Source organism: Myodes glareolus, chromosome 3 (genome assembly GCF_982192425.1).
Source record: "Myodes glareolus chromosome 3, mMyoGla1.1, whole genome shotgun sequence".
Lineage (NCBI taxonomy): Eukaryota > Metazoa > Chordata > Mammalia > Rodentia > Cricetidae > Myodes > Myodes glareolus.
The window spans coordinates 78,409,262-78,425,013 of NC_142028.1; the positions used below are offsets into that span (position 1 = coordinate 78,409,262).

At 41.8% G+C, this 15,752-nt stretch overlaps 1 non-coding gene across 1 annotated transcript; it reads left to right on the plus strand.

Annotated features, from left to right (window-relative positions):
- Nucleotides 1–14,760: 14,760 nt before the first annotated feature.
- LOC125412698 (U2 spliceosomal RNA) lies at nt 14,761–14,951 on the plus strand. Its single transcript, XR_007235653.3, has one exon. It is a non-coding gene; the product is annotated as a U2 spliceosomal RNA (small nuclear RNA).
- Nucleotides 14,952–15,752: the final 801 nt, after the last annotated feature.

Sequence of the window (15,752 nt, forward strand, 5' to 3'; positions counted from 1 at the left end):
GACCCCAAGAGAGACATATATGGATCTAAATTGGAAGGAGAAAAAGACAAGATCTCCTGAGTAAATTGGGAGGATGGCGGTCAAGGGAGAGGTTAGAAGGGGAGAGGAGAGGAAGGGGGTAACAGAGAAAATGTATAGAGCAATAAAAACAATAAATACATAAAAAGCAAAGTTTTTGTATAAAAATAACTATCTGCTGAAGCAGTGTATGACATGGGGTCACCATACCCCGGCTCTTTCTCCAGGCTTCATGTCTTTATTCTTTACTTGTTGCTCTTAAGAGTTTCTTGAGTTCCCACAGGAAACCCAGCACCTACATAGTCTCTTCTGAATTGTCCATGTTAGGCGGATTGTGAGTGGTTACTAATACAGATTGCAGAGCATCTAGGCACTGCTGCCCTTCTCCCTCTAGGCCTCATGTGCAGTCCACGCCTTGTGATGCCAAAGGCTCTGGTGAATGTCATACATCGTTCCTGGGCCATTCATCTGCTGCCTGAAAGAGGTTGAACATCCTAAATGGACGCTGAGTACATCTTCCGGCTCCTGTTTCTTTTGCCTGGATAAATCTGAGCATTACCTCAGGGGATTTTCCATGAACATGTCAACACACAAATGCATGCATGATCACACACATAGATTTTGTTTGTTTTTGCTATGTTAACCTTTATATCTTCCATGGGTCACCATTTATCCGTGGCCAGCCTTGAAAAAAGTACCCTCTGCCAGAGTGGATTCATGGGAATTTAGAAATATAGTAAAGAATACGAAAACAAGAAAGAAAGTAATAAAATACAGAAACATATAGGGTAGTATAGGGAGGGAATTTCAGTGAGTACTGAAAATTCGGCTGCATTTTATTTTCCAACATCTTAATATACCCCTGATTTCAAAATGTAGAAGTCGAACAAAAGGACTGTATTAGCATACAGATTGAATGACATGGGAGTATATTCATCTCTCATGCCTTAGACCAAACACTCTGTAGGCAAACCACTCCTTGGGTGGAATCCCAAGTTATTTCTGTAAAGGGACCTAGAACTTAGTTAAATCCTTAGATCCAACTTTTTGTTTTAGGTAGGAACCAACTACTTCCCTTTTTCAGAAGCCGGGGTCTGACAACAAGCCACACTTGTCAACAATAGCCTTGAGAGAGCAGAACTCTTGATTTACAACTTGGTGGGATCTTTGCTTGAATTGGAAGCAGGATAACCTTGAATGAACTAAAAGCAAGTCCCAAACTCTCTGACCTTTGGCCCCTTTGGGCCTCCACAATCATCGCTGTTTATGATTCTATTATTTCTACTGCTTCAGTTAGGTCTGGGCTCACTTCTGTGAGGTAATAGACAACATGAACCTGGTTTTCCTTGACATCATGTTTTTCTGATTGTGGACTCTTTCTGAAATTTTTTCTGTCATAATGACCCAGGTAGCCAGGCTAGGCAGCATCATGGGTGCCTTTTCAGCAGCATGAACTTCAGATCTTCCTTCCTCATCCCTGTCTTGTGTAGTTTTTCTGGAACCAGCGGGTTTCTTTCCATTCTTCCACACCATCTTATGAGGTTTTTTGGACAGCATATAGTTGAATTTGACTTTTTAAAATTTATTTTATATTATTGATATTTATTGAGCTCTACATTTTTCTCTGCTCCCCTCCCTGCCTCTCCCCTCCCTCTTTCAACCCCCACCCGCATGGTCCCCATGCTCCTAATTTACTCAGGAGATCTTGTCTTTTTCTACTTTCTGCTTGCCACGTAGATTATATCAATGTAAGTCTCACTTAGTGTCCACATTGTTGTCTAAGTTCTCTGAGGTTGTGGTTTGTAGGCTGACTTTCTTTGCTTTATGTTTAAAAACCACCTATGAGTGAGTACATGTGATAATTGTCTTTCTGTGTCTGGGTTACTGTTTTCTAGTTTCATCCATTTTCGTGCAAAATTCAAGCTGTCATTATTTTTTTTTCTGCTGTGTTCCTCAAGACCCAGTAATACCATTTTTGGGTATATATCCAAAGGATGCTCAATTGTGCCACAAGAACATGTGCTCAACTATGTTCATAGCAGCTTTGCTTGTCATATCCAGAACCTGGAAACATATTAAATGCCCCTTGACCGAAGAAGGGATACAAAAAAATGTGATACATTTACACAATGGAGTACTACACAACAGAATTTGACTTTTAAAATCTATTCAGCCAACACAATTCTTTTAATTGGACATTTTAATTATTTTCCGAAAAGTTTCTGTTCTGGACTCTAATGCTAGTCTACTACACACTTGCTTGTGTGTGACTTGGCTTGGGCCTTTTGTTTTTAGAATTTCTTGCCTTGGACTGTTGAAAGCTTGAATATAGCTTAACTTTGACAAGACTATATCAGTTTAATCTAAACGGAGTCTTTTGAATTTATTATACTTAAATGCCAATATATTTCTCAGCATTTGGAAGGTTTTAAGCTATTATTTAACTAGACTTATTTATTTTTTTTATTTGTATGTGTGTTTCACATGCATGTCATCATGTTGTGTAGGTCAGAGCACAACTTACAGGGTCAGTTCTCTCCTTCTATCAGGTGGGTTCCAGAGATGAAACTCGTGCCATCATCTTGGAAGCAGGAACCTCTAAGCACTAAGCCACTTCATCAACCCCCCATGAAGTAAATGTCTTTTCATTCTGTAACTCCTACAATGCACATATTTCATCTATAGAATTTTGTTTGTCTTATATTCTTTATTCTTTGCCTTTTTCCTATTTCTTCCTCTCTCTCTCTCTCTCTCTCTCTCTCTGTTTCTCTTGCCTAGTTCAGTTATTTAAAAGCCCCATCTTCAAGCTCTGAATTCTTCCTTTTGCATGATATAATCTGCTGTTGAAATTCTCAGTAGTACTTTCAATTTCATTCCTTGAGTTCTCTGTGGTGATTTTTGGTTATTTTTCTTCTCTTTCTTATTTAAAAAATCATTTTCATTTCACATAACAACCCCAGTTCTCCTCTGTCCTCTTCTCTCCTATCTTACTTGTCTCCCTTCTCACCCCCCATCTACTCCTCAGAGTGGGTAAGGCCTCACTTGGGGAGTCAAGAAGTCTGGCATACCCAGTTAAGGCTGTACTAATCCCTCCTCCAATATTCAGACTGTTTGGTTCTTTTTATGATCTGTATTTCTTTTTATAGTTTCCCATTCAAGTGATGGATTTTTTGTTTGTTTTTTAATAAAGTCTGTATTCTTCCTCATATTTTGAAGTTTCCTTAGAATCATATTTTGTGTTTTTTCTTAAGGTATTGCATTGATATCTTCTGTAATAATTACTGGAAAAGTATTCTTTATTATGTTAGCTGTGTCTTCATTCTCAATGCTCTGTGTGTGGTTGACCACTTGTCTCTGCTGCTTTGGTAGAAGAGTGTTTTTTACAAGAGAGTATCAGTACGGTAGTAATACTGCTTTTAGTCTTAGCATTATGGTCTCCATAATGCTTCTTCACTTACTATACTAATATTGAGGATACCTATGTGTGTTTGTTTCAGTGGGCTACCCACAGGTATTTGCGTGCTCTTCCTGACAGGTCCCCTTTCCATAGCTGTGAAGACAAAGCATGCTCTTGTGTCTGAAGATGTGTAGGTCACATTTAATTTTCTGTTGTTTATACCAGGTAGTGCTGGTATGATGAACCCAGGAAAGCAAGCATGATGGCACAGCACTGGAAAGGAGGATGCTAGCCAGTTTCTGAAAGCCTCAAGGGACGAGGCTGCTGAAAGACTACAAAGGCACATCATTGACTGCATAGTAGTGAAATAGGTCACATATCAGTCTCTGGGGGTTGTGTGTACCATAACCCTTTGCAGGTTTTTCAAGACAGGGTTTCTCTGTGCATCCTTGGCATTCTGAAGCTCTCTTTGTAGACCAGGCTGGTCTCAGGTAAATCGACTAGTCTGTGCCTCCTATGCGCTGGCAACAAGGTTTGCATTACCTTGTCGAATCTCTGTAAGTTCTGATCAGACAACACAGCAAGCCTGACAGCAGGAATGTGGTAGTCCTCAGTGTCTGTGCTGTCCCTGCACGGCTGCAGGGACAAACATGACTGAGTTGTTGAGGAAATGAAAAATGACAAACATATATACAGAGACATGGACACACACAGAAAAAGCTGGAATTAGGAGGACTGGGGTATGTTGTGGAGGAACTGAAGTTCCCCTTCACTAGCGCAGTGTATTTGTTTAAATGGTAGAACAGAGAAGCATGGTTTTTTACACAATCAAGAGGGGGGCAGATTTAATTAATCATGGTAGTCAAAGATTCTTTAGGCGCAATTTCTTCATGCTCTCCAGGGGAGACAGACATGGTGGATGCTTTATGCTCACACTACCAATGTCTGCACACTGACCAGAGGAGGCTTTGCTGTTCCTCTGAGATTCACCTCAGGAAAGTGAGGCTTTGCCATTTTCCTGCAGGTTTGAGGCTAGGCTCCTTGACATGGCCATGCCCGTATCAACAACACACATTCACTCAAGGCTTCATCTATTCGGGGCTTTTCCCCTCCCCACAGTTGTCTGAGGACCACGCAGGAGCTAAGGTATAATAGCAGGCTCAGCTAGGAGATCAGTTAATGTTCATTGGCTGCACACTGTTTCTTCATGGGAACTTTACTCACTGAATTGTTCAGGGCTGGTTGCCCAGGTACTCCTAGGGCTTCTGTTGGGAGGAAAAGGCCTCTAAGCTGTTTTGTATGAACTTGGTAGGGAAGGATGCTTTGTAGAAAGTTAGGAAGTTGATTGGGGCTGGTTGGCTACATTGTGGGAGTCTTGGGGAAACAGTGGAGCTCAAGATGGTGTCCTGCAGGAGAAGGCTGAGTGATGGCTGTGCCCGAGTTAATGCTGTAGTGTGAGATTACCTGAGAGCGCTGCAAAATGGGCTCTGACTTCTCTAAGAGCACGTGTGTTAGATGCTTGTGTGTTGGGCAGGAACTGCTCAGTGCATTCACTTTGGCGTGAAGCTTAGGTTTGATCTCATGTGAGGAACTGTAACAGTAGATATTGTGTCCTCTTTTACTAGGACATTGTGTCCCTGTTTACAAGGACAGCTTGGGTCTCTGTGCTCTGTGCGATGTTTGTTTCTACCTTTGTGCACCAGCCAGTGGAATAGAGCTTCATATACTTGGCTTTGGCCCTTGTTATAGAGGGAAACATGGTGGATACATCATGGTGGATTTTGTTAGTGATTTTCCACTGAACACTTATCTGTGTGCCAGGCAGGGTGGTAGGGAGTGTGCACATAACAAGAAAAAGGAACACCAACATTGGCTTAAAAGACCTCAGTATTGTTCACAGATTTTCAGGAAGCATGCTGACTTTACCCCTGCCCTTATTTTAGTGATGAGAAACTGATAACAGAGAAGCAAGGTGATATTGTATAAAGGAAATCAATCATTGGGAGTCCATGCTGGTACTGGTTACCTTCCCTATTGGAATACAAGACTCCCTCTGCAGAAGCTGCTGACGTGTTTCCAAGTGTTTTCTCCCTTTCCTTCCCTAATAACAAGGGATGTATTTCTCAACCCACATGGCCAAAGGTCCTTTCTTTCTCTTCTTAATACCACGCCCTGTCAAAATCTAGAGCAAAGGGTAAAGCAACAATTTACACTCCCATCTCACTGAACTTTATACAATTTTATGATTACTCTTTGTATCTACATAATGCTCTTCCCTTATGACCTCAGACTCTTGGATGGTGACCTTTTCCCTTCATTGCTCAAGAGCCTATATTTCACTCCTAAAATGAGGGAATAGATTGGAAGGGGTTCTGGAGTTTGAACTTGATTCTCATTACAGTTGTGTCTTTTTTCTTCAAAATTATTTATGAGTTCTTTGAGAATTTTATATAATGATATTTGATCATATTCATCCTCTCTGCAAGTTCCTTCCAGATACCTGCCCCACTACCCTAATACACCTCTCTGTGTCTTCTTTTCCCTCCCCACAAATCTGTCAAGTTCAATTTGTGCTGCCCATGTACTCCTGGGTGTATGGCCAGTCACTGCAGCAGGTAGATCTACCAGGGTTTCTCCCTTTTCTCCACATCTTTGCAGAATTTGCTATCAGTTGTTTGTTTGATCGTTGTCATTCTGTCTGGCATTAAATGAGTCTCAAAGTTAGCATTTCCCTAATTTCCCAGAATGTTAAAATGCCACAAGAATTTATCACTAGCTGAAGAGCTTGAGGCTTTGTGTGAATAACTCTGGGCCCAAGAACCAGCCTCACAGAGTATGAGTAAGCCTTCCTCTGTGCCCACACCTCCACTTTCTCTTCTATAAAGTAGGGCCAGTTGTGTAAAGAGAGTACAAAGTTCATTTTTTCTCATTGATCTCAGGGTGGTTTTGTTGATTCAACTTTCTGTCGACTGAAGTAACAAGAACTATTATTTTGTCTTCCAAAAGACTCTAACATGGTATTCCTTTGAAGCAGCTATCTTGATAGTTGGGCTTTCTTTTTGACCATTAGTGCAATAGAACCTGTACAGTTGTTTTGTTGTTCCTGGAGGAGGGCTTCTTTTACCTTGAAATTTTTTTCTTCTGTTAAAACCATATCAAATCATTCTACTATGGTGCCACTTATCAAGTACATTGTAACTATGAGCATAAAAATGAAAACAGAGTGTGAAAGATGTTTTTCATAGTTGTTGTCAGAATTAAAAAGAGAGAACGATCATCATTGTTTTCACTCACCCTGTACCTACTCTGACTGCACCCTGGACAACACCAGGAGACGAGTCACATAGACTACAATGCAGCATCTGTACAGCGTGACTGCTCTGTGCTGTGGCTTCATAAAAATGGTCGGACCTGAGCCTGATGTGGAGCAAATACCAAATGAAGGGTATCTCTTTATTATTAACAGCATAATAACTTACTGAGCGCTAATCAATTGACAGTCAAAAGGCTACAATAAATAGCTGCAGCCTAGCTGACTTCATGGTGGCCTGGGTTCACTGTTCTTGTTTCCATTCCACAGATATTCGGGCTAGACACTGTTCTCAGTATCTGGCTACTGGAGCTGTTGTTTATGATTAAAATACTTTGAATGTGACCAGTGTCATTGCCAGCTCAGTCACTGGCAGTGCACAGACAGAGGTTAGTGTCCCAGGTAGGGGGACATCAGAGGATTCAGGCCTAATGTGGAGGTGAGCCTGGCTGCCTCATCACCCCTTGTCATCAGCCTCTTTTCTGCTTACAGACAGCCTGATCTCTATGCACATCTATGCCCTCCACAGGAACAGTGCTGTGTGGCCTGACCCAGAGGTACTGAATCTCTGGTCTTGGAGGGCAGACAGGGTGTGGGGTTACCTCTGCCAGGATTTGGTGAGTATTTTAGAAAGTCCTATCTCATAGATCTTTGACCCATTGTACTTTTCTTTTGGGAATTTGAAAGAACTCCACCCACTTGCTAACATGCCTTTTTCTGCAGGGGTCCAGGTAGGGGCAGGAACAACATTCTCAGGCCCTCAATACTGAGAGTGCAAAATTAAAAGCTATCACTGGGGAGGGATCTTATGGAGTGCTCTGTGACAATGGGGACTTTTGGTATTTTTTTCTTACTCCTGGGAAATGGAAGGGGTAGTATTCCATTATGTGAGAGAGTGCAAGCCGAAACTCCCAATGGGACAATACCTAGTGGGGCCCTCACTATGATTCTAAGATTTGCTCTTAAATACCAGGTTAACAAATCAATCATTCATTATACTTAATTCAAAAATAGTTACTATGTTTTTTTTTGTGGGTCTCTAAGAACACTGGGTGGGCAACAGCTTGCTACCTCTTTGTGCTGCCTGCTGCAGGAACTGCATTGGGTGGTAGTTTGCCTTGAATGAGACGAAGGTGGCCACAGCCCTTTGTTTGCTGTGCTTTGAATTCTCTCTGGATCCCTCAAAGCTACCCATCAAGATTCCCCAGCTGGACCTCTCCTCTAATAATGGCATCCACCTCCACCTGAATTCACTGGTCTCTGGGAAACAGGTCTTTGGAGATCACAGCTTGGACAGCACAGGCTGTGACTTTTCCAGGGACGTTGCTCTCCTAGATTGAATGTGGAGTCATCATGGAGTCCAGCTTTTGAGGGGCTTATAGATGTGAAAACGTTGGGACTGACAGTCTCATGGAAGGCAGTCCCTTGCAAATACGAGTGTCTAATGACTCAGTGCCTGGACTCTGTTTGTTCAACAAGTTTTGAACATCTGGTTTTCTCGAGAAACTTCATTTCTTTCTCATAACTCTGTGTCTTTCTAAAACACACAAACAGAAATTCAGGACCATACATTCCAAGCCTTGAAAAACCTTAGTGAAGACAATGGCAATGTTGTCTTGAGATCTGTGGAGGAGGGAGGTGAAGAAGGGATGACTGGATAGAATGTGATCCTTCATTGACGTTCACATCTTTATCTGCTTCTGGGTGTGTTTGGAATATAATGAACATAAATAAAAATTGAATAAAACTGTACAAGATAAAGAATAATTGTAAAATCAAACTCCCACCACCAAAGTGACAGAACATGAACGGTGTTTTTACTGGTGTGACATCTTCTTTGGGCCCCTTGTCCTTCCTAACAGTGGTGTCTCATAGTCACACAGTGCTCTGGCCTTCATAGTATTTTTAGGGATGGTGTTGCAGTAGTGTTAAAGTGGAATCCTTGGATAAAGGGAACTCTTTTCCACAAGGCATGACTATGCAAAGAAGAACTTTTGGGGTAGAGGTTAGGGTGGGGCCCACTTGATAACTTGAGTGTTTTCCCTGGTAATCCTGGAAGCAGCAGTTTGTTGGCTGTGAGAACCAATATCTCCAGGGTTCAAGATCCAAGGTCTTTAGGAGGTTCCAATCCAGGAGCTAACCCTAGTAGAGTAGAGGACAGGGTGGGGCCCACATGATGACAGATTGGTATTTCCCTGTGAGTTCAAGATCTAAGGTCAATAAGAGGTTCCAATCAAGTATTTAGCTCTATAGAAAAGGGACAGCACTAGAACCTAGGATCACAAGCAGGAGCTTCTAGGGCAACTGTACTCAACAGGGATGCAAGTGGGTTTTTTGAATGACCCTTTCACAGTATTAGCCTAAGACCATCAGAAAACACAGATTTTTTACATTACTGTTCATAACAGTAGCAATATTACAAATATAAAGTTGCAAAATTACAGCTAAGAAGTAACAATGAAAATAAATTTTATGGTGGGGGTCACCACAATATGAGGAACTGTTTTAAAGGGTTGCAGCATTAGGAAGGCTGAGAACCACTGCTCTAGGTGTCCTGGATTATGAGGCATATTCTTTCTCCCTACCAGAGATTATTTCCCTCTTGTGAGAAGGTTACATCTTGGCAGATCTTCCTCAGCACACTTGTTAACTACTGTTAAGACCCATAAAGACCTACATGTCCTTGTATACTCAAAGCTGCATGCAGAGTTCCCATATTACTGTGCCTGTTGGTTATGAACCCTAGGGCGGCTAAACTGTGTTTTTTCCTAGCACCAGATAGACCTCACTGAACAAATGTAGTAAGGTTTCAGAAGTTATCACTCAGTGCTGATTCTGCAGTCATAATCATCATGTGCCTCTGGGTGGCACCTGAATCTAAACTATATTATTTTAGATCTTAAGAGATTTAGCCATTGTGAGGTAAGGACATGATGGGGGCACCACTTCTTTGATTAGAGAAAGCTGTGACTGCATTTTAATATTAAGGGAAGGTTCTTGGGGGACATTGATCTAGAAGGAACTTTAGCAGAGGCTTCCTAACTCTGTCGTCTTTGTTCAAAACTCCATCATTAATGTCAACTCTTCTTTAGTGTAGGTAACAATTGGAATAAAGCCAAGGCCTATAAATCTGATGTGTGCATAGGCACATGTGTGTGTTTGTGTGTTTGTGTGTTTGTGTGTATGTATGTGTGTATGTGTGTGTATGTGTGTGTATGTGTGTGTATGTGTGTGTGTATGTGTGTTTTTAAGTGTGTGTATGTGTGTGTATTGGGACCTTCTGGGTGATAGAGCTTGGACACTGAAACTGATGACCATCACAGGTGACCACAGATTCATCTTTCTGACATTATAAACACACCTGAGGTTTCCCTATTCTTGGGCATGAAATGCCCATGTGTGGGTGCAATGTGTTATGGGTGTGCATAGATGCTTACATGAGTGGGAATTTGTGTACATCATGAGGGGGACTGGTCACAACAGTGACCTGAGAAAAAGTCTTGCCTGTTTCTCCCAGGTAGTAGAATCACTTTCTAGTTATACATTTTATCCCATTTAGAATCCTGTGGTTAGAGTATGCGTCCTTGGCTGGGTACCCAGCATTCTCTTCTTTTGCTCAGTTTCCTTTGTTCTCAGCATGGCCAGCATGAGATTTTCTGGATTACTTGAAAGTTCTGTACAGAGCAACTTTGGGTATGTTCCTCCCCAGATCTCCCCTTGGTCAGGTACTGAGTATCCTGTATGACTTCTTCTGCCCTCTCTCAGAACCACTCTGCACTAGCCCAGGAAACTGGAAGGTTAGGAAGTAGGAAGGAGGTCCTGGTTACAGACAGTGGCTTCAGGAGAATTCTTTCTAAGTAGCAGGACTTGGCAAATCATGGAACTCTGTCCATGGCATCATGGACCCTGATTCAGGAGCAGTTTCAAGCAACGTGGAATCATGACAAACACTGTGTGTGACACTGGGAACTTTATTGTCCAAAAGAGGAAAGATGGAGAAACTTGTGTGAAGGACAGTCAGGTAGAGAGAGACTATGCAGGAGAGATGTAGACAAAGCAACCATGTGACAGTCATGTAAAGACTATGCCAGGCTTCACAATGACTTCACAATGATGTTCAAGACTTATATTTGGAACCCATAAATGTTTTCTCATAATTCAAAAGGGCTTAGTATGTTGGACTGAGAAAAACATATGAAGCTGGCAAATTTGTCTTGGATTTTATTAGTGGGCTTGATGATGTCACAAGAGACTTTACAAAAGGGAAGAAAATTAAAAGAGAGGGAGTCAGAGGATGCTGTCTTTCAAGCAGGGTGAGAGTCCAGTCCCAAGGAATGATGGTTTATACTGGAAATTAAAGGAAGACAAGTCTCTGTAGAACTCTCCAGAAGGTTCATCATACTAACAACTTGGTTTTCTGCAAAGGACACCCACTTCAGACTTCTGAGATCCAGAGCTGTAAGATAACTTTCAATTATTTCAGACCACCAATGTTGTGATAATAATCTAATTGTGTAATGAGGAAGTTGTGTAGTGAAAAATAAGACAGCAGAAAGACAAGAGGCAAGGAGGGGAGGCTAGAGGACAGAGAAGACTAAGGATCAGATGTGAGTTGCAAGAGAAAGAAAGACAATAAGGAATCTAGAGGAAGGAGAGAGAGAGAGAGAGAGAGAGAGAGAGAGAGAGAGAGAGAGAGGAGAGAGAGAAGGAATGGGAGCAAAAGAGTGAGGAAAGATGAACAGATAGAAAGCCAGATGGTGACAGGAACAGATGACATGAAGAGGGGATGTCAGGCAGCATGCTCATCGAGTCTGTCCTTGTCCCTACCAGAATTAGTGGATCTTCTTGAGATGCAGGTAGATCCCATTCTTTGATTTTTAACACAAGTCGCATTATGGGGATGGGCACCCTGGTGTGATCTGCCAGCAGCTCAAAGCAGAGTAGGGTCAGGGCCACAACCACCTTCAGCTCATTCATAGCAAATTGTTTCCCAATACAGTTTCTGGGTCAGAAAGGGACCATAAAATTCAGTGACTTCTGACCTGAGCAGGAGAGGCCCCTGAAATAGCCCAGCACTGCATTCAGGGGCAACATTCACAGGTCCAGTGTTACCTCTATCATTCTTTCCTGGGCTTCTCTGGTCTCCCTGACTCTTCCTCCACGAAGATCCTTTGTGCCTCCATCAGGTGGGGCTTTATTTAGATGCCTAGCTGCAGCCATACCCTTGACTGGCTGGTGCCCTCATCCATTTTCTGCCCATCTCACTTCCTACTTCAGATCAGGTTGTTGATGTGTTTGACAATGTCTCCTCTCCCTCAGGCTGCATAGTACCAAAGCTTGGGTCAATGATCAGCTGCCTCTCATTTCTTTGTGACTATTTGTGAACTTCTGGGGCATCCATGGCCCCATCAGAGTGATGGTTAATGACATGCCACAGTCATTACATGGGATGATGTTAGAAACAACACATTTCCCAAATTACTCAATAAATGAATAAAAAAATTGAGGAAGAACATATTTTGACCACAGATATATTTGTCTTTGTGGAATACAGTTTTGAATTGGAGGAAGGGTAGGAGAATATCATTCATTCTCATATTTTTATCTAATATAGAACCTGACACACAAGAACGCGTTAATAATTTATTTTAAATTTAAATTAATAATTTTTACTTGTCTTTAAAACGTAACTCATTAGAATTTAAAAGATAAAAGTGGAATAAAATACAATGGAAGTTACAAAGCATGACCAAAGTAACATGTGGTGGCCTGTACTTGAATCTCGGAGCTTGGGATGTTGAGGCAAGGGATCATGAACTCCAGGCAAGGCTGAGATTGTCTCAGAAAATGCTAGCAGCAGCATGCTTCCATACAACTTAACCTGAGTACCCCAAGACTCTCTGTCTTCTAGCGTCAGTGATATGATTTGCCGTGAGTGGCGGGGGGAGCATTCAACCTCAAGTCCATCAATGCTAGACAGCCTATGTTGGAAGAACAAGTAGCTTGTAGCCTGCTCTGTGAAATCTGATTTGCTCCCTGAGGAATTCATGAACTCTGAGACTATGAAGTACAGGCTCAGAAAAACCTGCTTCTGCTTTGTCTTATAGCTAACAGTGAGTCAGATCCCAAGGAGACTTGAGGATTTTACTGGAAGCCATTGGAAAGCCTTCAACTGGTTCAGTAGCTATTTCAAGAGTGTTTTATATTTCATTCACCAGTAACCTTAATAAATGCTATGTGTTAGATATAAAGCAGATGATTTCCTCAGAAACATTTTATTCTCCTCCACTTTAATGCTTTTGTCTGCATAGAGATCACATAGCCTCTAAGTGTAATGTAAAGGAATATATGGTATCTGTCAAGGATTGGCCTTGGGCAGTTACAAGAGGGATGTGCACATTGGCACAGATGCTCTGATTGAGTGGGAGAGACTGCAGAGGTGGAAGCCATGGACGTGGAATAAACTTTCCCTTAAAAGACTTTCTGTAACACATCCAGCATCAGACTGGACAGATGTCCAGGTCTGACACTCAAGCAAAATTATCACTTTCCACAGTGATTCTCAGGAAATATGCTTGACCTGACTGAGGTATGGAGAAAGACATGACAGATAAGAATCCTGAAACTTGAAAAGCTGTACACCCAATGTTAAAATCACAGGAAAAAGATCAACTTAGAATACTACTCCTAACATATGAGAATATGTGCAAATCTGTGGCATCCACTGAAAGAGAAATTTGGTTGGGCAATGGGAGGAGCAATGGGTCAAGGTCTTCACTGTGTCTACTGCAATGCTATTCTTCTTTTGTGCACAGACAAGTCCCAAGAAGCTTATTGGGAATATAATATACCTGGAGATGTCATGTATGCATTAGGTCAAAAACATCAAAGTATGCTGGAAATATCCCCAAAGTGTATTCCATCAATATACACAGGATGTCTCACCTTGCTCCTCCTGAGAAGGGCAGGAATGAATGGCTATGTCGGGGAGAATCTGGTACAAACCTGGAAGGGTCAAACATCTGCAGGGACATGACACCTTTGTCAGGATAATAGAGGTTAAACTATTGCTCTCAACTCACCAAGGGACAAGGTGCTAGAGGTGGGGACAGAAGGTTTTGGTCTGGAGGGATCTTCCCCTGCCCTTCTGTGTAGCCTCCTACCTCTGGGTCTGGCCACACCTTTGGGTTGTGGTGGAGTGCATAAATGGAGATTATGACTGAGATACCTGTGGGGCAGAAAGGAATAGGGGAGATGGTGGGTTATACTTAGGATGTGAACCTTGGTTCCTGAGGCAGCAGGGGACATGCCTGCACTAAAGGTCTTGCTAATAAACATTATCACTATGGGTAGATGTGGGTGACTTGGAAATAAATTTGAAGTACAAGTGAGGAGTATAAAAATGAAGTTAAAGAAAGAGAATTAAGAAAGATATGAACCTGTGTTTTGGGAGAGATTCAGCTTAGAACTTAGGTTTGATGAAGGATTTCTGCAAAGACGCCCAAGAATTCAGTCCCCAATATGGTCTCCCCCGTTGTTTTTGTGTAGTTTTTCAGATGAGTTAAAAATGTTTCAGAGAGGGGTGACAGATCGTCAGCAAAGTAGTAAGTGGCCTAAGTAGGATTTTGACAGAATGAGGTGTGAGACCAAGGGTGATCTTCTGACATTGCAAGGGTTTATCTAGTATCTGGTCATCAGTTCAACTCTGCCATCAACCTGAGTGCTTCTCATGGACTGAACCATATATTACATATGACATCCTTTCCTTTTTCTTTGACTCAGGAAGGAAACACATCTCCTTAGCTTCTGTCTGATTCTTTATTTTTTGGGTACATCCCAGCATTTGAGAGAGAGTCAGAATACCATATTCAAAGGTTTCTTTGTGAAGAATTTTCTAAGGATTGAGTCATTATGTGTGTGTGTATGTTTGTTTGTTTGTTTTTTGTTCTGTGCATATTTAAGTGCAAAAAAAAATCAGTGAAAGAAGACTGAAGGAAAACCCTATTCAAAATTTGGTTTAAGAATTAGAGTTGCTATCGCTTCTCGGTCTTTTAGCTAAGATCAAATATAGTATCTGTTCTTATCAGTTTAATATCTGATACGTCCTCTATCCGAGGACAATATATTAAATGGATTTTTGGAACTAGGAGTTGGAATAGGAACTTGCTCTGTCCACTCCACGCATCGACCTGGTATTGCAGAACCTCCAGGAATGGTGCACCCGCTCGGGGACATTAAAAAAAGAAAAGAAAAGAAAAAAAAAGAATTAGAGTTGCTAGTTGAGCACCAAGTCATTTTCTCTATGCTTGATGACATAAGTAAGTTGTGTGTTCAGAATATGTTCTTTCCAAATGGTGATACAGAACAACCAATTGACTTAGAAGAGTCTATAGCCACATTATATACTATACTGATTTATACATAAATATTTATATAAATATATAAATAGAAGTTCTACACAGATAAAAATTCTGCAAATTGTATCAAATATAGAGGATGATAAAAAGATGTACATTTGGGATGGAGAGTCAGATAAATTGGAAAAGTGTTTGTCAGTACCTACAGTAGAGACAAATAGCAGTGCCATTATTATTGGCTTCTCAGTCAGCCCCCATTGTCAGCCACATTCAGAGAGTCCAGTTTGATCACATGCTCATTCAGTCCCAGTCCAGCTGGCTTTGGTGAGCTCCCATTAGATCAAGTACACTGTCTCAGTGGGTGGACCAACCCCTCACAGTCCTGACTTCCTTGCTCATCTTCTCCGTCCTTCTGTTCTTCAACTAGACCTCGGGAGCTCAGTCCAGTGCTCTGATGTGGGTCTCTGTCTCTCTCTCCATCCAATGCCAAACAAAGGTTCTATAGTGATATTTGAGATATTTATCAGTGTGACTATGGGACAAGGTCAGTTCAGGCACCCTCTCCTCTACTGCCCAAGGACCTGACTGGGGACATCCCCTTGGACACCTGGGAACCCCTCTAGAGCCAAATCAGGCTGATGGGAGAGGTGAACTGATGACCAGATCCTAG